Source organism: Nelumbo nucifera, chromosome 2 (genome assembly GCF_055504915.1).
Source record: "Nelumbo nucifera cultivar China Antique chromosome 2, China Antique-T2T, whole genome shotgun sequence".
Taxonomy (NCBI): domain Eukaryota; kingdom Viridiplantae; phylum Streptophyta; class Magnoliopsida; order Proteales; family Nelumbonaceae; genus Nelumbo; species Nelumbo nucifera.
This window is the reverse complement of record NC_142650.1, coordinates 18,156,919-18,173,378: the sequence shown is the minus strand read 5'-3', so window position 1 is coordinate 18,173,378 and position 16,460 is coordinate 18,156,919. Positions and strand designations below refer to the sequence as shown.

At 36.5% G+C, this 16,460-nt stretch overlaps 1 long non-coding RNA gene across 2 annotated transcripts; it reads right to left on the bottom strand.

Annotated features, from left to right (window-relative positions):
- Nucleotides 1–1,027: 1,027 nt before the first annotated feature.
- LOC148801965 (uncharacterized) lies at nt 1,028–10,125 on the bottom strand. Of its 2 annotated transcripts, XR_016082524.1 has the most exons (3): nt 8,538–10,018; nt 3,823–3,916; nt 1,028–3,663 (listed from the first exon to the last, which is right to left on the bottom strand). It is a non-coding gene; the product is annotated as an uncharacterized LOC148801965 (long non-coding RNA). The 2 variants fall into 2 exon arrangements; XR_016082523.1 differs by having other exon boundaries at nt 1,028–3,916; nt 8,538–10,125.
- Between the last annotated feature and the right edge of the window lie 6,335 nt (nt 10,126–16,460).

The following is a 16,460-nucleotide window of genomic DNA, read 5'->3' as shown; positions in this document are numbered from 1 at the left end:
AATTTTTTTTAATTCTAAAAATATAAAAAAAATAAAAAAAATATTAAAGAAGAAATTTCAATTGCTCTATGCATATGATAGATAAATCCATAGATCTAAAACATATTTCATCTTTATAGGCAGAGAAAAAATTACATTTTCAAAATTTTTGTTAATTTATATTTTTTTCAAATATCTTCATAAAATTTTCATAAATCTACCAATAACACAAAAAAACTGTGATTTCGAATGTAAGAAATGTAGATCAACATAAAATTAAATATTTAATAAAAAAATATAAAAAAATTATAAAAAAATTAAAAAAAAATACCTATTTTTATCATAATTTTTCAAAATTTATAAAATCTTTAAAAAAATAACAATTCACACTTATTTCTTGCAAGCTTTTCAAATCTAACACTCTGAATAAAATTTTGAGTTTTATAGTCATTTGGGATAAAAGAAGGATTATTTCAGAAAAAAGAAACTTGCTTTCCCCCTTTAACTTTTTTAGTTTTCTTTTTTTGATACACATGAAAAAAATGAAACGTTCAATTTCCATGCATATCCCATATTTATTTTTGAAATATACGATATGATATGCTATTATCGAGCATATCGTATCAAAATTTTAAGCCTTAAGTGAAACAAGTAAATCAAAACCTTTCGTTTACTGTCATGGCCCCATCTTGAATTAGAGGAAATGACTTCTTGGTAATGTACAACGTAAATCAGACTAGTGGATGTTGTCCTAAAAATGCATCGTTCACCGTAAATCAGGGTATCATATGGACCAAGTATGAGTTCACATCTTGTAGACCCTTCGTCCAGTCCATTTTCCATTGTTTTAGCGTTGAAAACAGATCGGATCAGATTCGATAAATGGTATATCCGATCTATTGGTTTGAACCCGATAAGAATACCTCTGGCCTTTAAGATTATATAATAAATAATATACTAGCACGGGCAAATAATACCGAGTAATTGGGAGAATAAAAAAAGAACAAAGATTCGAATCCAGGTCTCTACTGGAATGAACTAGTTAATCTATGAAAAATATATATTACATAACAAAGAGAAGAAATGCAAATTTTATATGCTACAGAAACCACCTTACAATGTTATTAAACGTATAATTCCCAAAAGAAATATAAATTTTTTTATATATCATAACGGAACCTTCTTACAAAGTCATCAAACATGATATTTATCTTGTGAACCAACAAGTTGTTTGTGGAACAATGTCTTCAACATATGAAACTATCATCAATGGAGCACTTATAAAATTTTACAATAACAGAATTATATCCTACGCAATTAGAAAGAAACATCAATGATAATAAAGCCCCTATCCAATGGAGAATGTTTACTAAGCAACACACACCAAATAAACTCTGACAATGATAATGATCTCTTATCTTGTAGAATATATATATATATATATATATATATATATATGGATAATTGAACATTTTCAACTCTCTGAGTGAAATATATATTGAAGGAATTAACTAAATTGAGAAAATGAAGATTGGAAAACAAATTTGCATTTCTAAATAAAGCAAAATTATACTAAGAAACCTGAAAAGGTTAAACCAAACAAAGACAAGGCATGCAACAAATCTTAAGACAACTTGAACATGTAGCAAGAAAATACTTGAATAAAAATGGCAGGGGAAATCCAAGTAGAGAACCGAAACCAATTGGAAAAGCTAGATCATAAAATACCTGAAAAAACAGATTATGCATGTTCAAAAAACCAGAACAAACAAAAAAGAAATACGATGAAGAGTTGAGAACTTAAAATCCCTACAAAATGGATCAAATAAAAGTAAGAAGATACCATGTGTCACAAGTTATATGCGGGGAGATTGGGGTTTGATAGTAACCTACAAAAGAAAAAAAAAAAAAAATCTTAGATGATATCTCCAATGGAAAAAGAAAGAAAATAATTTATTCAATAGAAGAATCAACATAGACCCTTGAAGGAATCGAGGGAGATGACAATTGTACTTGAAGAAAGCTGCAAGAACAAGTTAAAGTTGATAAGTGGTTGATTATCTTAAATGGGATTGATAATTGATCCAACTATGTAAATATAAAAATTCAAATGTTTCAAATTTTTAATTAGTGTTCTTTAGTAACTAAGAATTTATTAAAATTAATAACCTTGTATTTTCCCACTTTTTATTCACATTTTTAAAGATTTAAACAAAGCCATAATATGAATTACAAGTTTGCTAAGATTTTTGCAATATCAAATATATTCAAAAAAGAAACAATTGTGTAAAATTAATAATCTTAGTAAAATGATAAAAATAACCAATTTGTTCTTATTTGGTTCTAATAAAAGGAAAGATAAAAGCGCTCCCATCACAAACTCCTTCAGTCATTTTCACTTCAAGTCCAACCAGCTAAGACCATAGCCTTCTTTGCCTCCCGAATTTTCATGCTCAGCTCAGTAAACCTTTGATCTTTTGGACCGGTCCAAAAGGTCCAAAGTATTCATCGGATTTGATTGGAGTTAATCCATTTGCAATGAACTCATATTGGACCAGATTGGGTTGGACCAAATCCAATCCAATTGACACCCCCTTTGAACTATCATATAGGTATGTGAAAGCCATGATCCACTTTGAGCATCCATATAGAACGTGAGTAGGATGGTTGCCATTTCTTTGGTCATATTTATTGCTCAAATAGAAGTTGATTTTGAATAGTTCAAGTGCATGTGCATCTCTGAGATTGAAATTGTGTGTTTAGTTGCTTCTTTTACAAGAGAAGACAACTAATGGTACCGAGTCTGATCAATCAATCCATCATGTATGTTGATCTCTCCATCCAATTATATATTTTATGTCTAGAGTCCATGAAAATTTTAATGTTAATGATCATGTGCCAAAAGGCTCAGAACCCACAAACAGCTTATATATAGGAGTTTCAGAATTCCAACTAGCAAAGCAAGATTAAATTAAATAATGAACAAGGTTATTTGAGCTTAAATATACTAACTATGGAATCATCACATATATATATATATATATATATATATATATATATATATATATATATATTTGTTTTCATCCTATCAATTGAAAATTTGATACAAAAGCATGAGGCTCAACTTGCAGACGTTCTCAAAACCCATGTACTCATTCTTCTCAATCTTATAAATCATATTTGATATACCAACTCCACCTGTTAAATAAAATAAAGAGCCTTTAGTACTAAAGAAGCACAATTTTTTGGGGTGAATGTAGAAGAATAGTTTGTTTGGTCTTTCAGTTAAGCTGTTTGCATTAGAGCAAAAGCAGAAATATGTGGTTGAAAAGGAGTTGAAAAATCTCCTTCACCACTCAGCTCTAAATCATAGAGAATAACATATTATTACCATTAGTCATGTTTTTATCTATCATTATAATGGATGGTAATAATAACTTGAGAAGGGGGTAGTCATTCTCATTTTCCACTGAATTGCAACATCTAAGCTGCTTTTCCACTTCTGCCTCACAATCCAAAGACAACCTTATTGCATACAAATGAATATGTTGATACTCAAAACCACTTTTTCGCAAATGATACTCACCTAGTGAGATTGCAGTGACAAAGATTGTGATGGATAGGATGAAGATGATGAGGGATGCCCCCCTAATACAATGATAAGCCTCCTCACTACATGTTGCCCTATAAAGGCAGCAACGGTAAACTAAATACTTCATCGTATGTATACCCAAATACATATTTTTCTCTCTTTATTCTTGGGGTCAAGAACTATTCTCGACCTTCAAAAAGGAGCAGAACATAATCAAGAATGATAATAGTGACTACGATGGTTTTACTTACCATATAGAACTGAGAAACGCTTCAGAACGTAATATTCTACAATAGACATAGATGAAGAGAATGTCATAGCAAAGGTGGTTGTGGCACTTGACACCTGCACCAAAACTCACCTAAAGAAAACAATAAAATAGTCTACTAACAAGAAAGACATGAAAAACAAAAAAAGCCCACGCTGGTCTCCCATGCTAACCCCCAACCAAAACCCCACCTAAGTACAGGCAAAACGAAACTACAAAGTATTGTGAGATAGCAGGCTTATTCCTAACAAGTGGTATCAGAGCCAGGTTCCTTTGAGGAATTTCTTGTGCTAATTAAAGGGAGGATTTGACCAGTAACAACAGTGGCACTATGATTAGGCTCACTGATTCAAACTATTCAATATGGAAGTCTAGAATGATGGATTTGCTCTGTTGTTATGACTATGAAGACACCATATTAGGTGATGAAGGCAAGTCAGAGAGTATGTCTGATAAAGATTGGCAAAAACTAAGGCAATTGGAAAAATCAGGCAATGGGTGGATAATACTGTGTATGAACATGTTGCTAATGAGACTAACGCCCATAAGGTGTGGACTATTCTGCAGGAGTTATATGAGAAAAGAAATTATCAAAATAAAGTTTTTCTTTTCAAGAAGCTTATGTGTTTAAGATATCAGGATGGAACTTCTGTTTCTGAACACTTGAATGTCTTTCAAGGTATATTGAACCAGTTGACTGCCATGGAGATAAAGTTAGATGAAGAGATTCATGCTATGTGTTTGATTAGCTCTTTGCCTGACAGTTGGGATACCCTTGTGGTTTCTCTTGTAAACTCTTCTCCAAATGGAGTACCCACTTTGAAAATGGTAAAGGAGAGCATGTTGAATGAGGAGAACAGAAAGAAAGACCGAGGGTTAACAACGCAAAGTCAAGTTCTGGTTACTGAAAGGCAAGGGAAAAGCAAAAGTAGAACTCCAAAGAATCGTGATAGCAATGACAGGTCTCGAGGAAGATCCAAGTCAAGGAAAGAGATTAAGTGTTATCACTGTGGAAGGCCAGGACATAAGAAGTTCCAATGCAGAGTACTTAAGAGGGAACAAAACAAAGAAAAGGGCGAAGAAAAAAAGAAGGAGCCAACACTATAGCAGCTGCGGTTAGTGATGATGTTTGTATTATATGCGATGGTGGCAGTGTCAATCTCACATGTCAGGATTCACAATGGATTGTTGACTCTGGTGCTTCGTATCATGTCACTTCTCGTCGTGACGTTTTCTCTTCATATTCTAGTGGTCAGTTTGGTCATGTGAATATGGGGAATGATGGAGAGTGCAAAATTGTCGGTATAGGAGATGTATGCCTGAACACAAATACTGCTTGCAAATTGCTCTTGAAGAATGTGAGACATGTTCCGAAGATTCACCTTAATTTGATTTCCACTAGGATGCTTGATGATGATGGCTATCATAACTTCTTTGGTGAAGGAAAATGGAAGCTCACTAAACGGTCCTTGGTGGTAGTTTGAGGAATCAAGTGCAGTTCTTTCTATGTGACAGAGGCAAAATCTTATGGGGGAAAGGTAAATGCAATTGAAGACTCTTCCATTGGACTTTGGCATACTCGGTTGGGTCACTTAAGTCATAATGGTTTGCGGATTCTTTCAAAGAAGCATAATGTTCCAGGTTTGAACTTTTTTGACTTGAAGTCATGCTCTCACTGCTTGGTAGGTAAACAACACAGAATCGCATTTAAAAATTTCTCTCCTTCTAGAAGAGCAAATGTTCTAGATTTGGTTTATACTTATGTTTGCTCTATGGACTCTTCGAGTCTTGGTGGTGCTCACTATTATATTACCTTTATTGATGATCATTCCAGAAAGGTTTGGGCTTATTGTTTGAAAACTAAAGATCAAGCTTTAGATGTTTTCAAGTATTTTCATGCTGCAGTTGAGAGGGAAACTAGAAGGAAGTTGAAATGTGTCCATGCAGATAATGGCGATGAATACAGAGGGTCATTTACAGAATATTGTAGAACTCATGGGATCAAGTTTGAGAAGACAGTGCCAAAAACACCCCAACACAACGGTGTTGCAGAGAGAATGAACCATACTATTAATGACAGAATTAGATGTATGCTCTCTCATGCAAAGCTGCCTAAGTCTTTTTGGGGGGAGGCAATGAGAACAGCAGTTGATTTGATAAATCTTTCTCCTTCGGTTCCTTTGAATGGTGATGTTCCTGAGAAAGTTTGGAAAGGAATAGATGTATCTTATGATTATTTGAAAGTTTTTTGTTGCAAGGCATTTGTGCATGTTCCTAGAGATGAGAGATCCAAACTTGACAGTAGAACGAAACAGTGTATTTTTCTTGGGTATGGTTATGAGGAATTTGGGTACAGGTTTTGGGATCTAGTCAACAAGAAATTCATCAGAAGCAGAGATGTAGTGTTCCTCGATGATCAAACTATTGCTGACTTTGAAAGGCCAGATAAGCCAAAATCTACAACTCATGAACCAGTTGACCCAGGTATGATTGGTCCACCAGCTGCAAATACTGGAATTAGAAGACATGTACAAAAAGATCAATATGAAAATACTCCTCCAGTGGTTAATGAGCCAGCAAATGAAGAAGAGCAAACAGATGAACAGAATAACTCAGAGCCACCAGAAGAGCCTCAGTTGAGAAGATCTACCAGAGTGTGTCAACCTTCTGTAAGATACTCCCCTACTGAGTATGTAATGATTATTGATGGGGGAGAACCAGAGAATTATCAGGAGGTTTTGTCTCATGAGAAGAAACAATAATGGTTAAAAGCCATGCAAGATGAGATAAAATCCTTGCATGAGAACCATATTTATGATCTGGTAAAGCTACCAAAGGGTAAGAGAGACTTGAAGAATAAATAGGTTTTTAGATTGAAGAGTGAAGAAAATTGCTCACAACCACGATACAAGGCAAGATTGGTTGTGAAGGGATTTAATCAGAAAAAGGGTGTTGATTTTGAAGAAAATTTTTCTCACATATTGTGAAGATGTCGTCCATCAGAGTTGTTTTGGGATTGGCTGCCAGCTTAAACTTGGAAATTGAACAATTTGATGTGAAGACCACCTTTCTCCATGGTAACTTAGAGGAGGAGATTTACATGGAGCAACCTGAAGGCTTTGTGCGACAAGGTAAAGAAGATCTTGTTTGTAGGTTGAGAAAGAGTTTATATGGGTGCAAGCAGGCACCCAGACAATGGTACAGAAAGTTTGACTCCTTTATTGAAGCTAATGGGTACAACAAGACTATTTCTGATCATTGTGTGTTTGTAAAGAAATTCTCTTATGATGATTTTGTTATTCTCCTACTTTATGTGGATGATATGTTGATTGTTGGTCATGATGTTGCTAAAATCAACAAGTTGAAGAAATAACTCAGTAAAGCTTTTGCTATGAAGGATTTGGGTCCAACCAAATAGATCATTGGCATGAAAATCATCCGTGACAGGAAGAACAAAAAGCTTTGGTTATCCCAAGAAAAGTACATTGAAAAGGTTTTAGAGAGATTCAATATGAGCAAAGCAAAACCGGTTGTATCTCTACTTGCAGGTCATTTCAAGCTTAACTCCAAGCAATGTCCTACAAGTGAGAAAGAGAATGAAGAAATGAATGATGTGCCTTATGCATCCGTAGTTGGTAGCTTGATGTATGCTATGGTATGTACAAGGCCAGATATAGCTCATGTTGTTGGTGTTGTTAGTCGCTTTCTCTCTAATCCAGGAAAAGAACACTGGGCAGCTGTGAAATGGATTCTCAGATATCTCAGAGGTATTTATAGAGTTTGTTTGTGCTTTGGAAGTAACAAGCCAGTGCTAGATGGTTATACAGATGCAGACATGGTTGGTGACATTGACTCTAGAAAGTCTACATCATGGTTCTTGATTACCTTTGCATGGGGAGTTGTTTCGTGGCAATCAAAACTGCAAAAGTGTGTTGCTTTGTCTACTACTGAGGCTGAGTATATTGCCATTACAGAGGGCTGCAAAGAAGTGTTGTGGATGAAGAAGTTCCTACAAGAGTTGCGCCATAAGCAAGAAAAGTTTGCTCTATACTATGACAATCAAAGTGCAATCCACCTTATTAAACTCTATTCTCCACTCACGTTCTAAGCATATAGATGTGAGGTATCATTGGATTCGAGATGTGCTAGAGATAAAGCTGCTACAACTTGAGAAAGTTCATACTGATGATAATGGCTCAGATATGATGACCAAGACTTTGTCAAAGGAAAAGCTTGTTATTTGCAGAAAGGCCGCTGGTATGGGGCTGCCAACAGTAGCACTTGTTAGGAATAAGCCTGTTATCTCACAATAACCAAATAACACTTAATCTGAACTGAAGCAAAGTAATTCTCATTCCCTCTTTGTGCAATTAAATGAGCATGCAAACCAAACAATATCAACCAAATAGAAAGTGTATGAAATAACAAGAACACAATCCACACATAAAGACACAAGATTTTAACGTGAAAAACCCTCCAAAACGAAGGGAAAAACCACAGGCAACTAATCACATAAAACTTCCACTAATAAATTTAATGGGATAGAGCAAAGTTCTTCTCTAGTAGTAACTCTAGAGGATATCAACATCAACTACTCACCCAAGAAATTGTGGATTTCATCATATATTACCAAATAACTTAGAGACAAAAATAAATCTCACCAAAATGATAATAGAGGAGAGGAATAACAAATCAAACCAGTAGATATATAGCTTGAGGCGCCATTGACTGCATACTGAAATCTCAAGCCGATTGGAGAAAGGATCACTATGCAAATTCGTATTCTTCACCCATGAGAAGTTCTCTTCTTCTTTTCCCTCACTCTCTCTCTCTTCTGTTTTCGGTGGTAGTCTTCACCGAAGAGTTCAGTTCGCAGATCCTCAACTCCCCGCCTCCTTTTTTTCATTGTTTGTGGGCCCTCCACGTGGGAAGGGAGCCCAACCAACACAAAGAAGCAGAGGGAAGATGGAACTGGAATCAGTTGGTTAACAGGTGATCTAGTAGGGTTAACAGAAAGACAAATGTGGTGAAGCCGTGATGGGTAATGGAGTCGATTTGAGAAAAAAACACGAAGGAGAAGCAAAGGCGGATGACAATGTAAAGAAACCCCATGCCTACAGAGAATCAGAGAGAGAATATGAAATTGGAATCCGGTGGTTTACAGGAGAGACATAGAAGTGGGACGTGACGGATATTGGAGTCGATTTGAGAAAAAACACGGAGGAGAAGGGGAGGCGGGGTGAAAATGTAGAGAAACCACATTCCTTCAATTGCTTCATGACATGTCTGAAATGATGCCTTTCCAATGTGGGTTGTGTTGGTTGGTGAGTCAGCATGTCCTCTCTCTGTGAACTGCAATCCAAACTCAGGAGTCACTTTGCCTCCATTTTATTCCACTGCTGCTTTTTCTGCGACGAAATCAAAATGCAAGCAGAACTCACTCGGCTTGGGAACCACCAACACGCTATCTCTTTTTCCCTCTCTTTTAATTTTACTCTCTTAATTAAATGATCCAGTAGACAGAGACTAAGTAAACAGTTTCATCAGTGTGAGGCGTGTTGAGGAGCAAATCCGATTTCCCCATGTAAACGGTTTCGTCGACCATGCAAAGAGGCCAAACTTAGAAGCCCCATTGACAATGCCACCGCTGCTTGCTGCCTCCACCACGGAGACCAAGGCGCACAAAACCATAACAGAAAAGAGGAAAACCCATAAACAAAAATAAATAAATAAATAACATGGAAGTAGAGACAGATGAGGGGGAAAGAGTGCAAGAGAGAGGGAGGAGGGGAAAAAGAGCGAGGAAGTGAGAGAGACACAAGAGGTAGGAAGAGAGACACAAATGCATATGGACGAGATATGAGGGAGATGAGAGAGAAAGGCGAAAACGTTCGCATTTAGGGTTAAGATTTACAAAAACTTATCTCATCGAAGCATAAAGCCCTAGGCGATGTTGTCTTGACAGAGAGAGACATAGGGAAATGGAGAAAAACCATACAAGAAATTATCTTGTTCAATTGCTACTGAATCGGGGAAAATAGAGAAAGGGGGAAATGAAAGGAGATGTTCACGGGAGGGTTAAGAATAAGGGAGGAAGAGAGAGAGATAGTGAGGGTGAAACGGAGAAATTCACGGGATAGAGAGACGGAGAGAGTGGGAAGAAGGAAGACGGGACGAGTTTAGAGAGGAGGGAGACAGAGAAATACGTGTAATGCCATGCAATAAATAATTGTGGACACGTGTGTATCATGCAAGAAAGCACCCTTTTCTCTCCACAAATTTCGAAGACGACGTGTGACTCGAATTGAAATATTTATGTTTTCACACGATTGGTTTGCTCTCACACTCTCGATCTATTCATACTATACTAAAGCATACCCATTTTATAATAATATATATTGATATATTGATTATATTATTTATGCAATATAAAAATATTATAATATATAATATAAATAATATACGGAATAAAAATATATATAAATAATATATAAATAGAGTGTTTCGTAACAAGCCTAAATGTATATTCAATTCCGATCGAATTGTTTGCGCTGAGGTGGACAAGCATGTATGAATGTCCTGCTAAATTGGATAAGGTGATACACCAACGACCTGTGATGAAATAAAGATAAAGGTCCCAATGAGATTCTTCGGAGAGAGACATTCCGACGCTTAAATTAGAAGGAGTCAGATAAGTTGAGCTATTTACGACGAGTTAGTTTTAGCCAAATTGTGTTGAAGAGCAAGAGAGCAAGTGAGTTGAGAGAGTGGGGGAGTATCATTGCATTCCTCACTTGTTGGGACACATGGCGCAAGCCGAGGTGCCCGTTATCCCAGGTTATAGGGTGGCTCCAATTCGTTTGTCGTGGGCAATTGCAGAGGCCTTTTTCCTTCAGCCACGTATCTCTCATAATCCGGGGTTCTTGCGTGGTTCTGCGACCATTACTCCGCCCTAATGTTGATCTAGTTTCATGACGTGGCTAGGTTGATGTCGCAAATCATGTCCAAGGTGGTGATCCAAGAGAGCTTGCGTACAACCTCATCTCCAGTAGTTATGAAGTCGATGAGGGAGTCTTGAGGCCTCGATTAATTCGACCGTAGTGTGGTCGGAGTGCATCCATGACCGTGGTGTCACTCCATACACGGGAAGTTCAAATTTCAAATTTCCAGTTGTATAATCCACAAGTCGCAGCGTCGTTTTGTCTTCCCGGGCTCACGGAGTGCGGAGTGTGACCCTAAATCCAGACCATTAAATTGCTTTGATCTTGGCCAGTGGCTACTTTTATAATAATGCGAGGGGGTGAGCCATGTAACTTTATCATTTGAGTGAGGGCGCCCTTGGCAGTTCGGCTAGCCCTCGTTATCATCTGGTGCTTTGGCGTTTATGCTTTTGATAAGATGTCTTTGTTCTCGTCTTCCTCATTTTCTTCTTCTTCATCCTCGGGTTCTATCTACTCTAGCTCGAGGAGCGAGCATGAGTTGAGGCCTCGTCAAAAGGCCACTGAGGTAGTGATCCCTGTGACTAATGCTAACAGTGTTGGGGTTGAGGTGGGCATAGTAATCCTAGTGGAGGAGTCCGAGGTTCACGTAAAGTCTGTTGAGGATTCCATTCCAACTGAGGTATAGGAGCAAACTGATGAGGCCAAGGTGGAAATTTTGGATGAGGAGCTCGAAGTCCCCTTAAGGGTCAGGGAACGCTTCAGCTTAATTCCCTGCAAATTCATGGAGTGTGATTTGCAGAGGATCAGAGACGCATCAACCATCTTTCCTGGGTTCGACCTGAAATGTCTCGAGAGTGGTGAGATAGCATACTCGTCTTGTTCGAGTGAGCTCTGCATGTATGAGGAAAGCTTGGTCACAAGCTTGAGGTTCCCTTTAGATTGCGGCCTAGTGTCCATTTAGGATGGGATTTCTTTGTGAAGCACAATGATAGGTGGCCTCTAGAGCTCAAGCTAGCCACCCCAAAGACCAATGTGAAGGTTTGGAAGGAAGCAAAGTAGAAAAAAACACCACATGGTGGCCCTAAGGTGGAGAATTAAGGTTCATGTATGTATATATATTATACATAATATAAATATATATATTTATTATTTTTATTTGATAAAAAAATATATGTGTTGGCCTAGAATTGTAATGTGAGCCATGTTGCTTGGCTAAACTTGAACTTCCATATTGTGTTGGGTTGGGTGTTTTGAGGATTACACAGGTCGACATGGCAGTACTCAAATATAATGATGATGATGATGATAATAATAATAACAACAACAACAATAGCAACAAAAACAATAATAACAATAATATGTTTATATGAACATATATAATAAAATCTTAAGGTTTTTTTTTGTTTACTTTGATCTAACTTACTTTTTTTCTAAAAAAATAATGCCGATCTATAGAGGTGTAAAACCCGCGTGTGGCTCGCATGAAGTGCGAGTTGGGCCGTGTACCCCTAGGATATTTTGGGGGGTCGACCTAGCATGGCCCATGGCCCGAGCCCACACTCACCTGAGTCGTGTTGTGCCACAGCCCAAAGCTATTTATTTAAAAAAAATGAAAAAAGTCTTCAAATTTTTATTTCATATGAATTTTGATGTATACAATTGTTTATTTTATTAATATATTATATACTATATATTATTATTATATAAATATATATGAGTTGTGTTGGACCGTGTTAGCCCGGAAATCTGAAACCCTAAGCCCATCACAGCCCATATAATCATGTCGGGCCACGACACGACCCATGACCATCGGGCCAAGACGGGTCAAAATCAGGCTGAGCCATGCCGAGCTGCGAGCTGTGCAGCCTGATTTACACCTATACCGACCTATGACTCTGGCCTTGGGTCATGCTTGGCTCTCACTCTGGGGGATTTGTGTTGAGCAGGCATATTAGCTGCTAGGTCTAATAGTGTGGGTAGTACACAAAGATTGTGACAACAAGACGAGGTCCACATTATACCTTATATGTTTTCCCATGGGCCCATGCTGGGCCTCTTCCATAATCTATTGGGTTGTGCCTGCTATAGTGTGGGCAGCACCGCAACACAATGCCATGTTGGACCAACCCACGTTACACCTATCGTTTAAACATTCATCCTTTAATTGATTTCCCTTTGGAAAAAGAATAATTTATATCCATATATCAAAATGGAATGTACCAAGTTGATACTTTTCTATTTATGGTTTACTCTCAAAGGAATTTATCTTTTTTTTTTTTTAGGGGGGTTGAAATTTTCTAATTTTGAAATCAAACATGGTCAATCGCCTTTAAGACTTTTAACTCTCCTCATTAACTCACCATTAACTATTGTTTCTATTAATTTTTTTAATTATCTATCTTCAATAATTATGCCACTAATTCTCTTTGCTCTCCAATATTCCATTAATTTGTCTAAAATTGTAATTATTAATAAAGATCGACTATATTGAAGTGGATATATTCAATGATATATTATTAGGCTAAATAATATATTTTCATTTAAAAAATAGCTAATATTTAATTTAACTATTAAAGTAATTTGCGTTTCAGAATAAATATTATTTACTTCACCCAACAAATAAAATTAGTGTTTTAAAAAATGACTTTGAGGCTGAAATTTTTACTTTTAGGCTACGATCAACAGTTCGACTGTTTGGGTTGGATGGTCAAACAATGACATGTCATCCATGAGTCTAACAATTGAGTTTTTTTAGTAGGGCTACACAGATCCTGCAAAGCTATCTAAAATAAAAGAAAGATCATCCCCAATCAAACAATTGAGCATAAAATTAAATCACCCACAAGTTTTTAATGCATTGTATATCGTAACTTATGACCCAATGATGGAGTCAAAGGGTCAATGGTTCAACCATAAAGGTCGAACAAGGTGAGCTTTAGGAAACTCGTAATTAGAAAATAGGATTGAGTCATTATTTGAATGGTTCAACTCTGAGTGTAAGTGACAAGTTAAAAACATGGAATGAAACATTGTAAAAATTATAATCCATTTGAAAACAATAAAAATTAACTAACATAGTAAAAATATTTTAATAAGTTACGTAAATAGAAAAGAATAATTATTAATTATTGTTACTGATAATATACTTTTATTAATACAATATAAATAATTTAATTGATAAAAAGGAAGAAGAAATTAAAAACTATCTTGAATTTAATTTAATATATAAGTAATACAAAACTATCTAACAATTATTAGTTTTATAATTACTTTTTACTATTCTAAAACCAACTTAATTTTCACTAAAAAATGAAAACTTAATATGGTTAATTAAATTTAATAAGGATTAATAAGTACAAAAATTAATAAAAAAGTATTAATTTCAAATATAATTTAATTAATTTAAATTCAGTTTAAATTTCATTAAGAAATATAAAAACCTATTTGGGTTTTCTAACAATCCTATGAAACTCCCATGTATTTTGACCATAACATAAAATGTACCATGTTGTTTTGAAAAAAGTGTAAAGACCTTACGTTTGTTGGCATTACAGATAAAAATGTTGATATAATGCATTGATTTTTTAAACATCAAATTTACCCATAGCCAAATTCATTTACATGTAAATTTACTAAAATACATTGAAAAAAAGTTTTGCTTCATTTTACTTCACTAAAGCCTTTTTACCTTACTTCATCCAAGAAAAGCAAGGAGAACTATTCTTTGGGGTAAAATAAATTACTAGAGGGTAAATTTGAAATTTTAAATTGTATACAATAACGACTTAATTACGATATGGGTATTTTGGCAACTTCAATGTCTTTGTTGCTGAAGAGTGAAGAGCCAAGGGAAATGAAATATTTGCACTTTTTTTCCCAATACTAGAGGGGCGACCTTTGTTTGGGTCAAAAAACAAAGGTGTTTTTCATAGATATAAGAGATTTTTTTAATAATTGTATCCGAAAATAATATGAAAATAATAATAAACCAATAAAAAGTTATAAAAAAAATTAACACTAAAGTACAAAAAATATTATAAATTTATATGGGGCATAAAGAAATTGGCCACTATCATGAAAATGAAACTTCACACATAACACAAAAAATAATACTTAATTAAGGGGATGTTTGGAACCATGGCCGTTTTAAAAAAAAAAACGGTGACACGTCGGATCCACATAGGCATTTCAACAAACGCCCATATATATGAATGTTTGGTTCAGGCGTTTATTGAAAAATCGGGCATGCCTCGTAAATCATGACCCCACCGATGCATGAAATGCCAACCATTTCTCCGAACGGTTGACTGATGTGTATTCTATGTGGTGCTTACCTGTCAACACATACATGAAAAACGGTGATTAAAATCACCTTACCAAACAGCATAGTGTTGCTCATTGCCTACATGGCAGAAGCATTTTTTTGTGAAAAATGGGTATTGGAAGCATGGGCGTTTTTACTTGAAAACCAGTCCCAAAAAGCACCCACACTTCCAAGCTTTGGCTGCACTGCTAAATTGAAAATATAATATCTCTATCCTTAAACTCTTTTTGGTATAAATAGGAGGAACTACACAAGGGTAACTCGGTCCGAAGTGATAAAAGAGGAAATGAAAGAGCTTTGTTTGCCATTGTCAAATTTGCGTATATAGCAAGATGCACGGATCGTGACTAGACCTGTTCATGGGTCGGGTAGCCCGACGAGCCAGCCTGGCCCCTGGACGGGCTTGAACAAGGTTTTTAGCCCGCGGACTTGACCTTGGGCCTAAAAGCTTGGCTCGATTTGTTTTCGGGCCGGGCTCGGGATTTGTCAAAAAAGCCCAGCTTGAGCCCGGCCTAACCCGACTTTCATATAACTTTTAAACCCTAAATAACCAACTAACCCTTCTCACTTTCAAGTCTCAACTCTCAGCAACCGTCAAACTCAGGCACTCTCAGTCTCAGAGGTGAACTCAACACCGGCGCCACCAGTGAACTCCGATGGTGAGTCCACCGCCGCCTTGGATGTTACAACTTATATGTTATCCTTTTAGTAGGGACCGTGAGGGAATCTTTAGCCCATTTTCTCTAGACAAGTGATACTGATGTCTCTTGCATCCATATTTCCCTTTCTTCTTCATATTTTTTCTCCATATCATCCAGTCATCTTTTTTCTTTTCTCCTTCAGAGCAACTGACTTGACGCAACAATGGAAATGACTGAAATGAGAGAATGGCGAGGGGAGGAGATGCAATACTAGTATACTATTAATTTTCGTTTCATTTATGATGTTCCTTTCAATTATGGAGAAAAAATAGGGAGGGGACCTATGAAACTGCAAGCGGAAACCCTAATCCCCAATTCCAGTATCACAAGTGAAGAGATGAGATGAAATCATTGTTCTTCGTATTTCTTCTATTGATCCCTGATGATGGTGGATCTGGCCCTCCAATGATATTGTGACACATGGCATCGGAACAAATAGGTGACACCCGGAACCACTTTGGCAACAACTTGCCTTAGCCAAGTTGATGGTGTCCCACCTGGCGGCCCAAGCGCGGCCTGGCCCTGGCGCGACCTGGTGGCCTGGCACATGCGCCGACCTGGTGACTTGCAAGACATGCTCACCAACGAATTCGACATGCATATCCAAACATTCCCACGATCCTTGTAAGTTGGCCCACGTGCCGAACGATCTGGA